The sequence below is a fragment of the Silene latifolia genome, chromosome 10, assembly GCF_048544455.1.
Source record: "Silene latifolia isolate original U9 population chromosome 10, ASM4854445v1, whole genome shotgun sequence".
In the NCBI taxonomy this organism is placed as follows: Eukaryota; Viridiplantae; Streptophyta; class Magnoliopsida; order Caryophyllales; family Caryophyllaceae; genus Silene; species Silene latifolia.
The window spans coordinates 73,174,227-73,196,220 of record NC_133535.1 but is presented as its reverse complement, the minus strand read 5'-3'; the positions used below and the strand labels follow the sequence as shown (position 1 = coordinate 73,196,220).

The 21,994-nt window shown below is 37.9% G+C and overlaps 2 non-coding genes across 2 annotated transcripts; one reads left to right on the top strand and one right to left on the bottom strand.

Annotated features, from left to right (window-relative positions):
* Positions 1–3,140: 3,140 nt before the first annotated feature.
* On the bottom strand, positions 3,141–3,247 carry LOC141609788 (small nucleolar RNA R71). The gene has a single exon (XR_012527698.1). It is a non-coding gene; the product is annotated as a small nucleolar RNA R71 (small nucleolar RNA).
* An 11,359-nt stretch (positions 3,248–14,606) lies between these two features.
* LOC141610127 (small nucleolar RNA R71) lies at positions 14,607–14,713 on the top strand. The gene has a single exon (XR_012528023.1). It is a non-coding gene; the product is annotated as a small nucleolar RNA R71 (small nucleolar RNA).
* The last annotated feature ends 7,281 nt before the right edge of the window (positions 14,714–21,994 follow it).

The following is a 21,994-nucleotide window of genomic DNA, read 5'->3' as shown; positions in this document are numbered from 1 at the left end:
TTATCACTCAGTATGATGAGCGGGGCTTAGGTGGGAACGGCTGCGGTCCCCCACAGGTAGGGCTGGTCCAGTGGACAGTCGGTGACAGAGAGTGATTGGAGTGGGTGTGATTGTGTGTGTTTGGTTGTGTTTGTATTATGTTGGCAATTGTTGTTGGTTTATGTTGAGTCTTGCCTCAGTTACTGACCTTGTGTGGTTGTCTTGTTTGTTTATGTGTCTGCCGTGATCCCTTATGGTGAGCAGTCAGTCTTAGCAGGTGTTGATATGGTTGATAGCTGGAGTCCTGGCGGGAATGAGTCGTCACGAGTTCTGATAGCGATAATGTGTAGCTGACGAGTTGTATCTGTAGTTTGTTAGTTGGTTGTATCACTTGTCATATAACTATAATTGTTCTTTTATCGACTTTTGATGATTACTTACCTCGGGCAACTGAGATGGTAACGCCCTTATATAATAAGGAAGGCCTAGTTAAGGCTCCTCGGAATATGGGGGTGTTACAATGTCAAAGATCAAAAGGATGGTCGTTAGAGTCTAATGCATATTTGGTGAGTACTTCATTCGCTCTCATGTGTTGTAAAGTTGAGATTATTTCTCTAAGTTGGGTTCATTTGTTATTATAGATTTGGTTTTGGTTTTGGTTTAGCGCTGTGACTACCTTCTTAGCTCTACATATCCATAGCGTGCTTGGGCACAAACCATTTCTATCTCTTTAATCCATTTGCCACCCTTATTTTCCTTGATACATGTAACTTTTTCTACATATTGGATGCATACTAGTTGGGGAAGTATCTATCACATTAGATTGCATGCATGTTTCATAAGTTGAGTGAGTGTTTCTACTTCTTTCTATCTTCCCATATAAATCAGCCATACTTATGAGTGCATGAGTGAATTCGCAAGAATCCGACTAATTTGTCTTGCAAGATCGAAAGGTATTTGGCATTTGTCTATAGTATGGTGACATGAGACTTGAGCTACGTTTTCTATTTCCCATACCTTTGAATTTGTTTTATTGGTACACTTTGGTCATTGCTTTTTTACAGATATTGATAGCTTGGGATTTGTATGTGCATCAATATTAGCACTGAGTTATTTGTTTGCCATTGGAATGATTGCCTTTTGTAATGTGTGGTGCTTTGTCTGAGGACAAGCAAAGAAATGGTTTGGGGGAGTTTGATGAGTCATAATTATATGCATATTATATTTATGCCTCCCCTTAATTACTTTTGGTACGGTTTTGGTGCTAGTTTATATTAATTACATGCCTTTTATGCTAGAATATTGTTACTTCCGCTATTTGACGTTTAATGCAGGAATGATGCATTTGAGGAGCAAAGGAACGAAATAGGCATCGCGGAGTGGGCATCAAGGAACACACGAAGCATGGCACTAGAATCCATAAGAATGAAGGAAGAGAAGTTAAGAAGACAACACGAAGAAAAGAGCTGAAACAGATGGATACTCGATCAATCCCACCTAGGCTCGATCGAGGATGTAGTGTACTCGATCGAGTGCTCCTAGGCTCGATCGAGGAACCTATAGTCTCCATAATTTTCCGCAATTTCCTTAAGTCGGTTATGTTTTATTATAAATACCTAATTCGTACCATAAGTTATTTGGACGCTTTATTTACCTAGCTACGAATTATTTTACCCTAGAACTCTCTTAAAAACTCTTAGTTTAGTTCTATCATTATTGTTTCCAGATCTAAATACTTTTTAATTACGGTATTCTCTAATCCTTCTTTAGTTATTAGTAATTCAAGTTCTATATCATTCAATATTCGTTATTCATCTTTTATGTTGTTAATTATGTCTTCTATAATTATTATTGTTGTTGTCATTATTAGTATGCATAGCTAATTTCTTAATCTAGGGTGAAAGGGGATCTAGGTTGTTAGAAAAGGGATATTAATGAATTTATTGTTAAATTGCTTTTGATTGTTGTTCAATTATCGTCTTACATCTAGTTAGTTAATTACGATCATAATTGGTTAATTAGTCTTGCAAACTAGGATTTTCACCGAAGGGGTTAAGACTAGTAAAGGCCACGATAATTGAATTAGACTGACTTAATAATAGCGATCGTATGTTAAGCTTAGATCTAAAAAGACATATTAGAATCGACCGATCATATGACTTTCAACAATATAAATTGCTCAATCAATGAATTAAATCTCACCCTTGGATGACTACCTAGTGAAGCCGATCCCTAGATTCTTTTAATATATTTGAATTTGTCTTTATCTACATCACAATTAGTTTTTAGCAAACCAATCAAAACCCCATAAAATTGTTACATTAAGATGAACTTAGACATTAGCAAATAGATTACTACCGCCTCCCTGTAGATTCAATACCTGACTTACCACTAGCTATTTTGTTAGTACTAAGCTAGGATTTATTTTGATTAAGGCCAAACGACTGAAAATAACATTATCAAATTCGGCGCCGTTGCCGGGGAGGCAACAATTTTTCTGTTTGTTTTTGTTTATTTTTCTCTTTTGTCATAGGGAGCATCAGTTCCTTGAGACAGTTTGATATTTTCTTGTTGTTTTCGTGTATGCCCAGGTCTGAGAGGTTGGAGTTGTAACTTTTTATCCCGAGGCAGAGAAGACTTTTCGTTATAGATGAAAATTTCAAAGAGAAGTAAGTCAGGTGGAAGACGTGAGTACACTTGACTACGAGCGGTTCACTTTCGCAGAAGATTCATCCTTTGAAGAGGACACACTTATTTCTGCACCCGTTACTCCTGCAACATTAAAGATGCCGACCTTGGTAAGTCATTCCGAACCCACTATTGATTCCATTACAAAAGGCTTTAAGCTCCCTACCACTGCTAAAGGGACTTTTGAGATCAAACCATGTTATATAAGCCTAGTAGAGAGAAATCTATTTAGAGGAAAAGCTGGAGATGACCCCGGCAAGCACATGGAGAAATTTGTCACATATTGTTGTTTTATTCCTTTGACAGCTGCGGTGACTCAAGATCAAGTCAAACAGACTCTTTTTCCTTTCTCTCTGAGAAATGATGCAGCAGAATGGCTACGTGACTTGGATATGGAGACCGATGCAATCACTAACTGGACTTTACTAGCTCTTGCATTCTACAAGAGGTATTTTCCACCTCAGAAGACTAATGCCCTTAGAAGCCAGATTACGAGTTTTAAATAAGGTCCCACCGAAGATTTTAATGAAGCCTGGGTTCGTTTCAAAAGGTTAGTTTGATCCGTCCCTCATCATAGCTTCCATATTTGGTTTCTTTGCAACCAGTTTTGCAACGGGTTGTATGACGATCATAGAGCTTTGCTTGATTCCGCTGCCAATTGAAGATTCCAGGATAATACTAATGACGATAATGCTTGGAAGTTGATTGATCAGCTAGCTACTCACACTGCTGAGTATGGTAACCCCAGAGGTAGCAAGAGAGGAAGTGGTTCAGATAATGTTATTGCAGCACAGTTGTTGGCCTTAACGGCTCAAATTGCTGAATTAAAGACACCTCAGTCTTTGGGTAATAAGCAAGAAACGGTCCATGTAATGATTAATCAAGAAGTTTCCTATGAGAGATGTGGGATAGATGGCCACACTGGGCCAAGTGTATGAGTACCATTGAACAAGTCCATGCTTTCTAGTCTTTCAAGCAAGGTAATCCGTATTCTAAATTCTTCCCTGAAAGGTGTCAGAATTTATTTGCTCAAGCCCCACCACAGAATGCTTACATTATTCCTCCAAATCGTGGTAATCAACCACAAGGAAATTTTGTTCAGTAAAATCAAGGAGGTTTTCAGCAGATGCAACCTCCTTCTCAAGCTCCAAGTAATGAGATGACAGAGATGAAAGCTATTTTGCAACAAAGTTTGATGATTCAACAAAAGCAAACGGCTCAGATTTCCGAACTAATGGCTCATAACAAGATGTTGGGTACTCAAGTTGCTCAGATGGCGGTTCATAATTCTTCAAAACAGTCCGGCAATCTTCCTCCTCAAGGTAAACAAGCACATGAACAAGTTAATGATATTTCTTTAAGGAGCGGTTTTTATTAATCAAAGTCCGGATGTGCACATTGTTGAAGACGAGGTTCCTTATATGCACCCTAAGGGATTGGGTAATCTCGAGTTGAGTGATGATGAGAAAGAATTAAGCAAGAATAAAAAAAAAGATAAATAGAAAAGCGAAAAAATGAGAACAGCTTGGTTCCTCGATCGAGTAAGCACGAGATTGATAGAGGAACAACCGTGCTCAATCGAGTACATTACGGGCTCGATCGAGGCACCCCCCCCCCCCCCCTCCAGTTGACAAATTTTCGCGTGTTTCAGCTACAACTTTGGAAGGAAATAGGATCCTCGATCGAGTGACCATTGGACTCGATCGAGTACACCCTATAACTGACGATAATGTTTCCAAAGCTACTTCTAAAGCAAAAGAAGCCGAGCCAATTAAAATTCAACTTTCTTTTCCTCAACGATTGCAAAAGTCTAAGCTTGAACAACAGTTTGGGAGGTTTATGGAGGTAGTGAAGAATCTTCAGGTAAGTGTGCCTTTTACTGAATTGGTCACTCAAGTGCCGGCGTATGCCAAGTTTTTGAAAGAGATCTTATCAAAGAAGCGGTCTTTTGATGAAGTTGAGATAGTGGCATTCACTCAGGAGTACGTGCCCGCATTACAATCTAACTTACCACGAAAGCTAAAAGATCCAGGGAGTTTTTCTATTCCTTGTCATAATGGTAGTATAGCTATTAATAAAGCTCTTTGCGATTTAGGGGCTAGTGTTAGTGTTATGTCGTATTCAATTTGCAAAAAGTTAAATATGGGTCAACTACGTGTCACTAATATGACCTTGCAAATGGCTGATAAATCTTTAAAGAAGCCTATGGGTGTCTTAGAGGATGCGGCAGTTAGAGTAAGGAAGTATTTCATTCTAGTTGACTTAATCGTTATGGATATGGCTGAGGACTCTCAAGTCTCTATTTTTCTAGGTAGACCATTCCTTCACACTGCAGGAGCACTCATAGATGTTTGGGATGGCAGTTTGACACTAAGAGTTGGGGATGACACTATTAAATTTGTTCTTTATAATTCTTTAAAGCGTCCCCTTTCAGTATCTCCTTGTTATATGCTTCATGTTGTTAATCCACCTATTCATGATACCTTTGCTTTATGTTTGGACAGGGATCAATATGTCGCCCCTGCTGCTGCGTCATATCCATGGAGCAAGGAAGTCGATGACATTGAAAGGATGATTTATGGAGATGAACCTCTTCCTGAGATGGTTTACAACTGTGATGAGAGTGTTGACTTGGAGGCCGAGCTGGATGCTTTGGAAGCAGAAATATTCAGAGAGCAGCCCATCAAAGTTTTTGATAAAGCTCCTATGACGGATGAAGTGCCCTATCTCCTTCCAAATGAAGATGACTTGAAGACCGATGAACTTACTTGTTCTTATTTTACATTAGACTTTGAGTTTGATGAGCCAGAACTTTATTCATTGCTTATTTTCTTTGCTTGGACTATTTATTGATGCTACTTATGGTTGTGTGTAGCACATGCGCTAATTTTTGATTTACTATTGCGAGCTTTAAGTTGTATTGATTTTGATTTGTATGGGCACTTTTTTTAAATGCAGGAATTTGCTCGGCAATAGAGTACTCGATCGAGTGGTGATGGACTCGATTGAGTACCCAAGTGTTTTGGGTCAGAATTGTAGCCTGATGATGTGGAATTGCGCGGTTGGTTATTTCTCCCCTATTTTTGCAGCTGGTTTGGGGGAACTCTTACGCTCTTACCCGGTATTCTCTTCCCTTGTATTTACTTGTATTGTATTATCTCTTGTTTTTTTCCCATTCCTTTTTTTAAGTGTGTCGTTTAGATTGCTGGAAATTTGTGTGTGATTGCTATGCTGTAGGCGTCACAATGAGGACACTGTGACATTTAGGTTTGGGGGAGGAGTTTAATTATGTTGTGTGATTTACTTATTGTTGTATTCATTTATATCAAAAATCCCATAAAAATTAGAAAACTTTAAAATCCAAAAACATGTTTTTCCTTTGTTTTAGGTCGAGTCTTGGTGAATTAAATAACAATGATGTTAAATTGCATTGTTTTATCATTTGAATCCTATTTAGTTGTCTATGAACATTGTTGATGCGATCCCGTTAAGTGTTCATAAATTAAGATGTGGTCGTTGGTCACGGTCGAATCAAAACACAATTTATAGCTTAACAAGCAACTCTACAATTAGTAAAGAGGCAAGTAAAGGTCGGATCCCAAGGGACGGGAGTTGAAATGAGATTTCTATTGCAACTAGCGGTGTCTAAGGGGTGTCACAAATTGGGTTGATGTAGAAGGTTACTAAACTAGAATAACAATGAAAATAAACAAGCAAGATGAATTAAAGGGGGTGTAAACAATTGATTAAAGGCACTAGGGTGTCATGGGATCATAGGGGAATCATGGGATATGATCATACAAACATGTTCTCAAATTATAAGCAAGCAATTATTGTTGTGATGGATTGAGTTGGGTTATATCTTAGAATCCTAGGAAAGTTTGGGTCCCGGAGCCGAATCGATTAGATTGTACAACACCTACAAGTCGACTTAATCTTCCCTACTCAACAACATGCATGGTCTAATGAGACTCGAGTTGGGTTATGTCTTACAAGTCTCATTGAAAAGATAGAAGATGATAGTAAATGCAAGGATTCATAGGCTTAGCATTTCATCAAATATAACATGTGCATGAGTTGAGATCAAAACAAGCAAGCGAATAAAACATGAAAGCATATTAATTTAAGCATGAATCATTCCCCATGTTGGTTTCCCCTAATCACCCATTAACCCTAGCTAAGAGACTACTCACTCATTATCATGTTGATCATGCTAGCAAGGTTGTCAATCATACCAACAATATGAAACATGATGAATAAATGAAAGTAATTAACAATAATTAAAAAGGGATTAAGAGATTATACCTACTAATGATTCCAATAATAAAGCAAGAATAATAGAAGTACTTGAATGCTAGATTGAGAGGTTGTCAATCTCCCAATAATAACCCAAATAATCTTCAATTACCCAAAATAAAGGATGAACAAAAGAGAGATTAAAGAACTAGAACTTGGATTAAAACTTGATTAATACTTGATTACAATATTAAAGAGAGATTTGATTGATATTAACTACACTAATTATTGATAAGAAGAACATGCTCCTCTAATTAGCCTAATGGGGTATTTATAGTGAAAATTAGGGAGGATGCACTAGGGTTAACTAAGGGCTAAACTAGTAATTACACTTTTTAAGTTGAGCAAGGAGGACCCGGTATTTTCTGAGAGAAGGGCTTCTCTTTTCGTAGCTTGAAGAAGACAATCCGTCTTTGTGAAGAAATCCGGGCGGAATAAGGTCGGGACGGACGGATTTGGGCGGTGGAATCCGAGCGGATTCTGAGGAATCCGGACGGATTGTTGAGGGGGAATCCGAGCGGATTCTGAGGTGGGACGCTCGGATTGTGCAGAGGCTGGACGGGCGGATTGTTGACAATCCGCTCGGATTGTCATCAAAGATAGTAACTTCTTCTTTTCTTCCCTTTTCTTCATAAATTCCTTGGGGATTTCCTTGGGGACTCAAGGATCTTTCCTCAACATTGCTCTTCTACTATGATATGTACAAAGGCCTTCTAATCTTGTCTCTCCTTGATGCTTGGTCATTGAATTCGATCAATTTAGTCTCGTTTTGCCATGAGAATGCAATATTCTTACTCCTTTCCTACCAAGGGATCAAAATCTCAAAAAATATGCAAAACAAAGAACTAAAGATAAGAAATGACCCAAATAAGCACTAAAAAGCATGGAAACAAGGCTAATTCGGGGGCTAAATATGCGCCAATTATGGTCACATCAAATATCCCCAAACAGAACCTTTGCTCGTCCCGAGTAAAGAGGTGACAAAGACTAGGACCAAAACTAACCTATCCTAATAATATAGCCGATATGAGACAATTAGCGGGTCTCACTCCGCCCCTTCAACTCACAACAAGACAACCATGAGGTAGGATGCCTTCTTGCAAGGCAAGGTGGGTCTTGCCAAAATGGCGACACATCCAATCATTAAGCACACAAAAACACATAATGGATGCATCTACAAAAAGAATAGCCACTCCCTCATCAAGCGGCGGAAATTATCTACAAGGGAAGCTATTCAAGGGTACACAATCCTTCATAGATGCAATTTGTTGAAACCACTAAGCCTAGAAGGATACCAATAAATCACCTCCAAGTTGTGTCAAACTAGGGTACCTTTGTCCTCAATCGTTAAATGCTTTTGTCAAGAGTAGACTCCCTATGGTGTTAGAAACACTGGAGGATCGCGGAATTCCCCCTCTTGCCTAGACAAGAAGAAGGGTCGTCCCCTCTCTACCATGCACAAAAATGGATACGATGGATAAAGGTATCAATAGATATTTGAGTTTCACTTTTGGGAGTTTGCTTTTGTTTTTGTTTTTCCCCCCAATTTCTCGTGGCATATAACATTTGAGAACACTTTCTTGCCATTTCTTTTTTATTTTTGGCATTTCAATACTTGACAACTTTTTGCATTTCTTTTTGAACATTTTCAAAGTCACCCCAATTAGTAACGAGGGTGCCTTGTATTTGAAGCTTTAGGAGTCTATTTTTGCTCCTCTTTTCATTTGATGCATTTTTGCAAACTTTCTTTCACTTTTCATTTCATTGAACTCAAATTGATTTGTTTTTGTGCCCATTCCCTTTTGTTGACAAAATGTATGGTAGAACATGGATGATGGATGGTTGGATGCATGGTACTCTTGACTAGGCTTTAAACCATGGGTCACCTTGGAATAAACGGTAGCCAAGGAGTTATCACACCACAAGGTACTCTTGACTAGGCTTTAAACCATGGGTCAAATGATACTAGCTGACACATCCTAGGGTGTTTTACAAGTATTCTAACAAGCAAAGTCTTAAGAACAAAAGGCATCTACTAGGGCCTATATACACTTGTCAAGCTTCCCAAGTAGACGGTTTCGCAAAATTTTTCTAACATGCAACTACATGCCATGATGCAACTAACATATAAATATCCTAATGCAAATGATTCTACCAACTAATATGCCATATAAACTAAATGTAAGTCCTAAATTCACATTGTTATACCGCATCAATCAAAATAAAGCCACATAGTCATTAACATAAAGAGGAAAAAGGGGATTGGAAAGATCATACCATGCGGTCTTCAATATCCTCATGTCTCGGATGTGGCGTAGTCAATCAATGTGAACAAGGATAAAACAAACACAATATATACAAGACAAATATATACAAAGGAAATGAACTTGTTTTTGGGTTTTCAATTTTTATGAGTTTTTTGAATAAGAGTTAAATGTTAGAATTCCCATCCCCACACTAATATGGGCATTGTCCTCAATGGCCAAAATGATGGAAATTATGCAAAGATGATGCATGATTTCTATACTAAATGCAATCTATACTAAGCTACACTACATGATGCATGGTTTTTGTTATGACGGAGAGGATAATTTAGATTACCTCCCGTTGCGTATGCATTAACTTCCCCAAACCGAGTGAGACACTATTGCTAATGTTCAAGGATGGGTATAGTTCATGCATACACTATGCTATGCATGAAACTAATTTGTCATTTTGGATTTTACAAATGGGAACAATAAAATAAGAACACCTCAATGGTACCGAGGTGTGAGTCCTTTGATGGGGCTAGGACTACTCCAACAATGATCAAAATGAAATAAAATACAAAGAGATATAGACAAACCATGGGAGTGTAGGAGTTTCCAAGGCTTGCTATTCTTCCATCATGCTATCACCATCATCACTTCCCTCATGAGAAGTGGTCACATTGCCACTTTCCTTGTCATTTGCTTCTTCACTTTCTTCCTCATCTTGCTCATCATCATCTTCACCATTTCTTTCTCCATCTTCACTTGCATCTTCCTCAATATTATCATCTTCTTCATCATTTCCAACAACCTCATTGTCTCCCACAACGTCCCTAGATGCACCCGGAAATAAGACTTCTCTATCCGCCCAACTAGGCAAAGGACAAGATGGATCAAGGAGTCCTTGCCTAGCTAAATGTAGGAGGGGTGGATATTGAGCCAAATAAGCATTTTTCCGATCTTCATAGGCTTGCTTGTGCATTGCTTGCATGAGAAGAGTCACAAAGTCTTTCCCAATTTCAATTCCTTCCGGTTTGAACTCTTCATACTCAAAGGGGTAAGGTGGTATGACAATGGAAGAGGAGGGAGCTTCAAGATCACCCTTTTGTTGTTGAATGATATACTCGGCTTCTTCGAAAAGGGGAAGTAGATAATTGGTCCGGTGGACGCTTAGGCGACAAATCTTCAAGGGCAAGGTAAACGATCTAGCTTCACTAGTTAGCCATCCATACTTAGTGTCAAGTGGGTTTTGGGCAACCCACTTGAACTTGTGAATCATGGTATACATATCAATAAGATGGTCACCTTCCTTTGCTTTGTACTTCTTATCCTTATTGAAATTAGGATCAAAGTGCTTAGCTAGGACCGTGACTAGGCCGCCATTGACAATAACGGTCGTGCCCTTCTTCCCACTATCAACATTGAGCCATCTATCAACCAATAGCCTCAAAGAATTGTAAGGCTTGGTGTGAATTCTTCCAATATTCAAAGCCGATTCAAGGAGAATAAAATCAAGTCTTGTGAAATGATTGGTGTCTTTCCTAGCAATTATTGTATTTCCCACAACCTTGTGCCATACTCTTATGCCCGGATGATGGACCAAAAGGGCACGACATGCATGAAAATCCTCAAATTTCTTCCCGGAGATTGCCTCCCAAAGAGGCTCGGGGTCATACTTTCCATAATGCTTAAGATAACGCGATTCATCACTAAGACCCAAAATTTCACCTAATTCCTTAAAGGTAATGCGTCTACTAACATTAGCTAGACGAAACTCGAGATTTTCCCTATCTTCAACTTTGGTGACTTTCAAAGAACTTAAAAATTCCAAGACAAGGGAGGGGTATGTCAATTCCTTTGTTTCAAACAATTTCTTCAACCCCATGGCTTTGAAAAAGGCTTTTGTTTGTTCAAGAACACCCAATTTTTCTAAGGTATCTTCACATATGAATTTGGTGGATTGTAATGACTTCATAGCAAACTTGACAAAGGTATTTCTATGGGTATCGGAAATAAAAGTTACCTCCGGATAATGCAAAAGGTTGATTAATTACCGGAGTAGAAGGTGATGCTCCCATAGAAGGTTGTTGTTGTTGTTGCACTTCCAAGTTTGGTGTTGCTACCACCATAGCCAAAGCTTTCTTTGTTTGAAGAGCCTTTTGCCTTTGTGAGAGTGCCTTAGCCTTTGGTGCCTTTGTTGCCTTTGTTGCTCCCTTAGTCCTTGCCATTGATGAACTAACCAAGAAAAGAATGAAAAATCTTCAATTTGTAGTATGCCCAAATCGATTTGAAGGTGAAAGGCTTTGCCTTTATGAAAACAAAAATCGACTCAAAGGTTGAAGATTTTGTGCTTGGTTTTGATTTTTATTGAAGATGGAGTGATTGATTTGTTGTTTGAAGGATGGTTTGATTTGATTTTGGTGAATGTTGTTGAGGGTTTTTGTTTTTGTGATGGAGAGGATGAGGGTTTTGATGTTGTGGGTAGTGTTTATGAATGAATGAATGAATGAATGAAGGTGGGAGGGGTTTTAAAGAAGCCGAAAATTTCGAAACTGCAGGGGCAATCCGTGCGGATTAGGCCCAATCCGTGCGGATTCTGCTTCTTCTATCTTTGCAAAAACTATCCTAAAGACGGGCGGATTCTTAACAATCCGCTCGGATTTGCTGAACACGGGACGGGCGGATTTTCAGAAAGACGGACGTATTTCTGTCCAGAGAAATTTGCTTGTTTTCCTCAGCTGCAAAGACGGACGTCTTTCTCCCTGGACGGACGAATTCTTCAAGACGGGCGGATTTTCAGAAATCCGCTCGGATTCTTTAGCAGTCAAGAAAATTTCAAAATTCAGCTCAGTTCAGGACGGGCGTCTTTTCTGCAGGACGCTCGGATTGCATAAGACGGGCGGATTCTTGGGAATCCGCTCGGATTCTTCCCCTGTGTACACGGATTCAGTTCCACCCGTGCACAGCGCATTTCCTTTATCATTCTTCCATTCTTTCTTCAAGTCTTGTGTTCTTCATTGTGGGGGCACTACTAAGGCATGGATAGCCTAGGCAATTGTCATCCCCACACTAAGGTAAAGCACTACACATCAATTGAAATTGTTAGTCCCTCCCTCACTTCTCTCTTACATGACAATTATTTTGATCAAAGTAAATACAAATCCAAAAATGACAAAAATTGCAATACAAGAATTGAAATGCAAGTTAGGGAGTTAGAAATATTTACAAGTGGTGGTTTAGGAAGGACTCCACCAAACTCTCATTCTTGATGAGATGTCAAGGGGGCATGTTCAAGGTGTTGTTGATGTTGCTCAACACCTTGAAGAAGTAATCAAAAGCTTGTTCATTATCATGGTAGAGGTCCTCAATAGACCGTGGCCTTTGTTGTTGATCATGATCGATGGCATGCCCAATGTAGGGATTAAAAATCCCTTCAAATTCGTCGTCCTAAAGACCACAAACTTCATTGAGTTGATCATTGAAAATCTCTTGCTTAGATGGAGACAACTCTCCCAATTTCTTCTCTTGGCCAATGAGGCCATCTTCTTCTTCCTTGGTTGATTTTGATGAGCTTTGCAAGCTCTCCTTGTCACAATTTACTTGCTCATTGAATGGAGCATCTTCAACTTTCTTCTTCCATTGGAGTTCCGATTTCTTCCTTTCATCTTTTCGGCTATAATGATCAATCATGAAACATGGCTCATGCAAACGAGGAGCTCTCATGGTTTTGTCAAGATTAAAAGTTATGCTTTCATCTCCCACTTCTAGAGTGAGCTCTCCATGTTTCACATCAATTACCGCACCGGCGGTGTGTAGGAAAGGTCTTCCTAGGATGATTGGAATGTTGGAATCTTCCTCCATATCAACAATGACAAAGTCCACCGGGATGAAAAACTTCCCAATTCGCACGGGGACATCTTCCCATATCCCTAATGGTGTCTTCGTTGATCTATCGGCCATTTTGAGTGTGATGTTGGTGCATTTAAGCTCTCCCATCCCCAACCTTTTACTCACCGAGTACGGCATGACACTCACACTAGCCCCTAGATCACATAAGGCTTTGTTGATCGTCGTGTCGCCAATGGTACACGGTATTGAGAAGCTTCCCGGATCCTTTAACTTTGGAGGTGAACTCCCTTGAAGTATTGCACTACTCACCTTAGTAAAGGCGATAGTCTCAAGTTTCCGGATCGACTTCTTCTTTGTGAGGATATCTTTCATGTACTTTGCATAGGCTGGAACGTGATTGATTAATTCCGTGAAAGGAATTGAGACTTCTAAATTCTTCACAATTTCCATGAACTTTCCAAGTTGATTATCAAATTTGGGCTTGGCTTGACGACTTGGAAAAGGAAGTCTAATCACAATGGGCTCCTTCTCTTTGGCCTTGTCTTCATTTTTCTTTGAACTTTCTTCTTTTGATGATCCTCCATCTTTGGAGTTTTGCACAATTTCTTCCTTTTCACTAGCTTCCACAACTTCATCCTCAACTTGCTTCTTCGGTGCTTCATACCTTGTACCACTTCTCAAGTGAGTGGCACTAACCGTTTCATGTCTAGGGGGATTACTTTGAGGTGGTAATTGCCCCTTTTGTCTTTGTGAGCTTGAAGATGCTAGTTGAGTCAATTGTGTTTCCAACATCTTGGTGTGAGCTAGAATGTTGTTGATGGTGGTTTCCTTTGCTTGGCTATCTTTTTGCATTTGGGTGAAAAATTCTTGTTGGTTCTTTTGCATTTGGAGGACCGCTTTTTGGACATCAAAGCCTTGGTCATTTTGGTGATTGTATGGATTTTGATTTTGATAACCTTGGTTTTGATTGTAAAAGGGTCTTTGATTTTGGTTTCTCATGGGTGGTGGAGTGTATGTTGTTTGAGGGTTTTGAACATTTTGGATTTTGTATGAGAGATTTGGATGGAATTTGGTGTTTTCATTGTAAAAGTTGGAATAAGGGGTACCACTCTTTTATGCTTGGAAAGCATTCACTTGTTCATTTGTTCCCCTACATTCATTTTGGTCATGTCCCAAAGTTCCACAATTCCACATATCCCACTTGGGATTGATGAGGATGCCGTCATGGCATTAACATGATGCTTCGATGATTTTGAGTTTTCCTCAAGTCTAGCCATAGCTTGTTCAAACTTCAAGTTGATTGTGTCAATGTGAGCACTAAGTTGAGCACCCAATTGAGTAACGGAGTCCACTTCATGCCTTCCTCCTCTAGTAGCCTTGCGAGGTCTACTATATTGTGAGTTATGGACCGCCATTTCCTCAATCTTGTTCCATGTTTGATTGTCATCAACTTCGGTGAACATTCCATTTGATCCCATATTGAGAATGTTCCTAGAATCTTCATATAAACCATTCCAAAATTGTTGTACCAAAAACCATTCGCTAAGTCCATGGTGAGGACATGAGCGACAAATACCTTTAAACCGCTCCCAAGCTTCATACAAAGACTCTTCATCCCTTTGCTTAAAACCCGTAATTTGAGCTCTTAGCATGTTGGTCTTTTCCGGTGGGTAGAATTTTTTGTAGAAAGCTAGAGCTAACTTCTTCCAAGAATCTATTCCAAGGGTGGCCTTATCAAGGCCCTTCAACCATTGCTTTGTGGTGCCGATTAAGGAAAAAGGAAATAAGACCCATCTAATTTGGTCTTGAGTCACGCCCGTTTGAGAGATAGCATCACAATAGTCGCAAAAGGTTTCCATATGAGAATGAGGGTCCTCACTAGGCATTCCCCCGAATTGGCTCCTCTCAACTAGTTGGATGAAGGCGGACTTGGCAATAAAATTTCCGGTGAGATTTTGCGGTGTAGGAGTACCATTTGGTAGATTCTCCTCGGTGGGTACGGAGTGTGACGAGAATTTTGGCATTGTAGGTGGATTTTGTGGGGTATTGTGTAATGGGTTTTCTTCTCCTTCTATTGCGAAAGGATTGACAAACTCACTAGTGGGTTGAACAACTTCACTAACACCTCTCAAATTCCTCCTAACAAGTCTCCTATTGTTCGTCAAGGTTCTTTCGATTTCACGGTCAAAAGGTAACAAATCACCTTGTAACCTTCTAGACATGCAAAATATCAAACAACTCAAAAACAATTAGAACAAACCTTGAGGAGTTTTACTTCCTCAAGGCGAAGAAAGACACAACTAATAACAAAAAGGAAATCTAAGTCAAACAAACACCGTCCCCGGCAACGGCGCCATTTTTGATGCGATCCCGCTAAGTGTTCACAAATTAAGATGTGGTCGTTGGTCACGGTCGAATCAAAACACAATTAATAGCTTAACAAGCAACTCTACAATTAGTAAAGAGGCAAGTAAAGGTCGGATCCCAAGGGACGGGAGTTGAAATGAGATTTCTATTGCAACTAGCGGTGTCTAAGGGGTGTCACAAATTGGGTTGATATAGAAGGTTACTAAACTAGAATAACAATGAAAATAAACAAGCAAGATGAATTAAAGGGGGTGTAAACAATTGATTAAAGGCACTAGGGTGTCATGGGATCATAGGGGAATCATGGGATATGATCATACAAACATGTTCTCAAATTATAAGCAAGCAATTATTGTTGTGATGGATTGAGTTGGGTTATATCTTAGAATCCTAGGAAAGTTTGGGTCCCGGAGCCGAATCGATTAGATTGTACAACACCTACAAGTCGACTTAATCTTCCCTACTCAACAACATGCATGGTCTAATGAGACTCGAGTTGGGTTATGTCTTACAAGTCTCATTGAAAAGATAGAAGATGATAGTAAATGCAAGGATTCATAGGCTTAGCATTTCATCAAATATAACATGTGCATGAGTTGAGATCAAAACAAGCAAGCAGATAAAACATGAAAGCATATTAATTTAAGCATGAATCATTCCCCATGTTGGTTTCCCCTAATCACCCATTAACCCTAGCTAAGAGACTACTCACTCATTATCATGTTGATCATGCTAGCAAGGTTGTCAATCATACCAACAATATGAAACATGATGAATAAATGAAAGTAATTAACAATAATTAAAAAGGGATTAAGAGATTATACCTACTAATGATTCCAATAATAAAGCAAGAATAATAGAAGTACTTGAATGCTAGATTGAGAGGTTGTCAATCTCCCAATAATAACCCAAATAATCTTCAATTACCCAAAATAAAGGATGAACAAAAGAGAGATTAAAGAACCAGAACTTGGATTAAAACTTGATTTATACTTGATTACAATATTAAAGAGAGATTTGATTGATATTAACTACACGAATTATTGATAAGAAGAACATGCTCCTCTAATTAGCCTAATGGGGTATTTATAGTGAAAATTAGGGAGGATGCATTAGGGTTAACTAAGGGCTAAACTAGTAATTACACTTTTTAAGTTGAGCAAGGAGGACCCGGTATTTTCTGAGAGAAGGGCTTCGCTTTTCGTAGCTTGAAGAAGACAATCCGTGCTGTGAAGAAATCCGGGCGGAATAAGGTCGGGACGGACGGATTTGGGCGGTGGAATCCGAGCGGATTCTGAGGAATCCGGACGGATTGTTGAGGGGGAATCCGGACGGATTCTGAGGTGGGACGCTCGGATTGTGCAGAGGCTGGACGGGCGGATTGTTGACAATCCGCTCGGATTGTCAGTCAGCATAGTAACTTCTTCTTTTCTTCCCTTTTCTTCATAAATTCCTTGGGGATTTCCTTGGGGACTCAAGGATCTTTCCTCAACATTGCTCTTCTACTATGATATGTACAAAGGCCTTCTAATCTTGTCTCTCCTTGATGCTTGGTCATTGAATTCGATCAATTTAGTCTCGTTTTGCCATGAGAATGCAAGATTCTTACTCCTTTCCTACCAAGGGATCAAAATCTCAAAGAATATGCAAAACAAAGAACTAAAGATAAGAAATGACCCAAATAAGCACTAAAAAGCATGGAAACAAGGCTAATTCGGGGGCTAAATATGCGCCAATTATGGTGACATCAATTGTTTTGACCCGTTATTTATAAAAACAAAGCTCATAATTCAAGTCTTGACCGTATTGACACGCTAATTAGATTTGACACAATTATATTGGTAAACTACTTAAATTCAGAGGTCTATAGAGCTTCCTAGGCCAGGAACATCAATAAACTGGTCTCATTTGTTATTTAGGCTTGAGTGTGGTTTCTCCTTGTGGAATGTGTAATATCAAACTACATAAGTTTGACATTGATTTCTTGATACTTTTATTGCTTTCATTTGACTAAGTACATGTGGATAGGCGGTTCTTATTATTCAAATAAGCCTTACATTACCTTTTGTTTAGCCCGTTTGAACCCTTGTAGTCAACTTTAAATTACATCCTATGAAGCTACAATCCTAAAATTTGCCTACCTTATCGGGACAGTCGCAGTTGCTTATTTATCATGTCTATTTTTCTATTATGGTTGGGATTGGGACTTATTGTCATGTGGGTATGGAAAAATTTCTTTTTAGCAATTGTGTTGTAACCTTCTGTTGGAAAAAGAAAAAAATATGAAGCAAAAGAAAAGAAAATAAAAAGAAAAAGAAAAAAAAAAGAAGACTATTGAAAAGAACAAAAGAAATTGATTGCTTCATTTGGTTTTGTCAAGGATCAAAAGGATGGTCGTTAGAGTTTAATGCATATTTGGAGAGTACTTCATTCGCTCTCACGTGTTGTAAAGTTGAGATTATTTCTCTAAGTTGGGTTCATTTGTTATTATAGATTTGGTTTTGATTTTGGTTTTGGTTTAGCGCTTCGACTACCGTCTTAGCTCCACATATCCATAACGTGCTTTGGCCCAAACCATTTCTATCTCTTTAACCCATTTGCCACCCTTATTGTCCTTGATACATGTACTTTTTCTACATATTGGATGCATACTAGTTGGGGAAATCTCTATCACATTAGATAGCATGCATGTTTCATAAGTTCAGTGATTGTTTCTACTTCTTTCTATCTTCACATATAAATAACTCATACTTATGAGTGCATGAGCGAATCCGCGAGAATCCGACTAATTTATCTGGCAAGATCAAAAGGTATTTGGCATTTCCCGTACCTTAGAATTTGTTTTATTGGTACACTTTGGTCATTGTTTCGTTTCGGATCGGATCGGATATCCAAATGTTTTAATTCTAATATCCATATCCAAACCAAAACAAAAGATTTTGGATCAGATACCCAAACCAAACTTAACTTTCGCATCGAATATCCAAATATTCGGATCGGATATCGGATCAGTTTCGATAGTCAGATTTTTTGCTCAACCCTACTTGTTTGTACTATTTTTAAACTGGGTTTAATTGATCACGGGTTGTAATATTTTGATGCAGGATTGAATTTTAGCAGTGCACAGCTGCTGGAATGCTATTTTTCAGCAGCAGCTGAGAAAATAGCATTGTTCGACTATATTTATATAAGTTTTGATAATGACAAGTTTTATGATTTGTAATATGTTATACTCTTGTGCTTGTAATTGTTTGTTAAATGGTGCATATCTTAGTTGAAAATTACCACGAAGACTAATTGTGGTTATAGCATATGATGGAATTCTCATGATGAAATTGGAGCTTGGTAATCAAGTTTGGTTATGGTTGTTTTGTCTATAACCATAGAAGACTAAATCAAGCAAAACAATATATTATTTGATGGAAGCTCAAGATGAAGAGTTTCTAGATCAAGCTGAAGAAAGGAACCTATATTTGAAGATCTTATGAAGATTAGGAATATAGGATTTCATTCTATAAATGGTATGAACAAAATGGTTTTTGAGAAAGTATGGTTATAGCTATTTCATCTCTAAGCTTACATATCAAATTTCTTGGTTATAGCCATTTGACCTATAACCATGAATGACGTATAAGAGAGCACAATTTAAGCTTTTGATTTATTTATTATTTCGAAAATCAAAGTGATATTTATACTATATATTTTCTGGATGAAATTAGTAATATTGATTATATAAATCCTACTGATTTATCATACAACTTATGGGTTGTTATGTAATCTAAGGTTTCTAATCATATTAGCTTAGTTTTATGATTTAAAACTAATTATCATTAGGGTTTCAATTAGAGTGAAATGGATTATGGCTATATCACCTTCTAGTAAAAAATATCCTAGTAGTAATTAGGGTTTTTAAATATAAGGTATTTTGTAGATAAAAATAAAAGTTTTAACCTAGCCGACTTCAAGGATTTTCGGACCTAAGGGGGCGGCTAGGGTTTCGAATCTTTAACCTAGTTTTAGGTTTTTCTACTCCTATAAATACCAAAGTATTTCATTAGAAAAGGTAAGACACTTATTTTGAGAAAAACCTTTGCAAAAATCTTAAGCATATTTCGAATTCAATTTCTTCATTTTTGCAATTATTTTCGAAACCCTAATTGTGTCTAAAGCAAAACGGGTGCCTCTTATTTGTCAATCATTCTCGTTCATTTCATTAATAGGATTATAGTACTCATTATATTCATACTCGTTCATTAACGTGAACACTAGTAGAATCTAGTAGTACTTTCTTATTAACGTAAGATAGAAATCGAGTATTTAACGATACTCAAATTGATTTACAACTATATTTAGTTGTATGAGTTAGATTGATAATTTTGTAATCTGTAGGAAGGTACTAAAGTTATTAATCGAGAATAGTGGATGTAGGTTTCGACTTGTGAAACTGAACCACTTCAAAATTTCGTGTGTCTTCTTTATTTTCGCATTCATTGTTTTATTATCACACATACATAAATTATTTAGTCGAGTTTAATTAATAAAGATCGAGTAATTAATAAATTATCGATAAATCGAAAAAGTGGGCAAGAGCTCTATATACTCAATTCACCAACTCCTCCCCCCCCCCCCCCCTCTCTCTTGAGTATATATTTATATAGACTCTACAATTGGTATCAGAACCTCGTGCTCTTGATAGCCTAATAGCTAGGGGTTGATCTACTTTTTCGTTTCTTTACTTTTTTTTTCCGCTGCTATATACATGTGAAATGGATTCCAAATACCTCAAATGTCCCGTCTTTGATGGGAAGGATTATGGTTTATGGAAAAACATGATGACATACTACATTAAAGGTATTGATTGGGAATGTTAGGGAATTGTTCAGAATGGTCCTATCAAAATTTTGGTAGGAACAACTGAAAGTCCTTCCTATGAGAAAAAGGAAGAAGACTATATCGAGGCTGACTACAAGAAGGCAGAAAAGAATTCAAAAGCGATAAGTTTATTACAAAATGGTATGACATCAACTGAATTTGATCGCTTTTCTTCTTGTACGACTGCCAAGGAGATATGGGATGGGTTGGAATTGGCCTATGAAGGAACGTCCATTGTTAAGAAAAAACGTATTGATCTTTTGATACAAAAATACGAACTATTTTCTATGGAGCCTAATGAGACACTTGATAGCATGTCAACACGGTTTTTAAGTATCATAAATGAACTAAAAAATCTAGGTCGCACTTTTCCGACTGAAGACATAGCTAGAAAAGTTCTTAGGAGCTTAACAAAAAAATGGCGTCCTAAGGTCACTATTATGGAGGAATGTCGTGACCTCACTAACCTCTCATATCAAGAACTCATTGGAGCCCTAATGGCTCATGAACTCGCTTTAAATACTGATGAAGCAGAAACGAGCACTCGAAAGAGTATGGCTCTCGCAAGTGAAAACAATGAGTCCGATCTAGAGGATGAAACTGTGTTGTTTGCCAAGCGTTTTAGAAAGAAATTTTTCAATTTTAAACAAAATAAAACGCTCAACAACAATAAGTCTTCTAACAAAAAATCTTCTGATTCGAAAAATTCTTTTGCAAATAGAGGTTGCTTCAAGTGTGGTGATTCTGATCACATGATCAAAGATTGCCCCACATGGAAGAAAATAAAAGACAAAACCCAGAGAGACAAAACAAAGAAGGAATTCAAGCAAGTCATGATGGCTTCATGCTAGGGAGATCTAGATACAGACGATGATGAGGAGTCCGAAGATGAAGAAGTCGCAAATCTATGCTTAAGCAATATAAGTTTAGATATTAATAATGATTCAAGTTCAGAATTCTGTTTCATGGGAGAATCCGAATCTGATGAAGATGAAGATGAGGTAAGTTATCTTGAACTTAAGAAACAAGTTAAGAACTTATCCAAAAGCGCTTTAGTTAAGTATTTTGAACAATCGTTGGATCATTGTCATGAGCAAAGTCTAGAGTTAAAAAATTTAAAAGAGCAAATAATGGACATTGCTGAAGAAAATCAATTGCTTAAAGCAAAAGCCAAGAAATTGAATTCTAAAGCTACCATTGATGATATTGAAGCTTTGAATTCAATGGCAAATGAGAAGAAGGCTCTTGAAGCTAAGGTTATATCTAATGAAGCGATAACCAAAGAGCAGAAACTCAACATTAAGCAACTTCAAGCCAAGGTTATATCTAATGAAGCTATAACCATTGAATTGAAGAAACTTAATGAACTTCAAAAAACCGAGATTTCAGCCAAGAATGGTACAATATCAGATCATAAAAAGGAAATTGATTTTCTTATAAACAACTAAATGAAAAGAAGATTAATCAAGCAAATATCTCAAAACAATATGAAGAGAGAATTGCTAAGTTAAATAAGCAATTAAATAATCTCCGTGAAGGTAGTTCCTCTACGGAAATTAAGAATGATCATACAAAATGCAATGAAGAAATTCAATCTTTAAGAGAACTACTTCTTCATGCTCGTAAGATTCACGATAAATGGGAAGGAAGTACAAAGGTATTCAACTTCTTAACAGAACAATCCGATAACAACA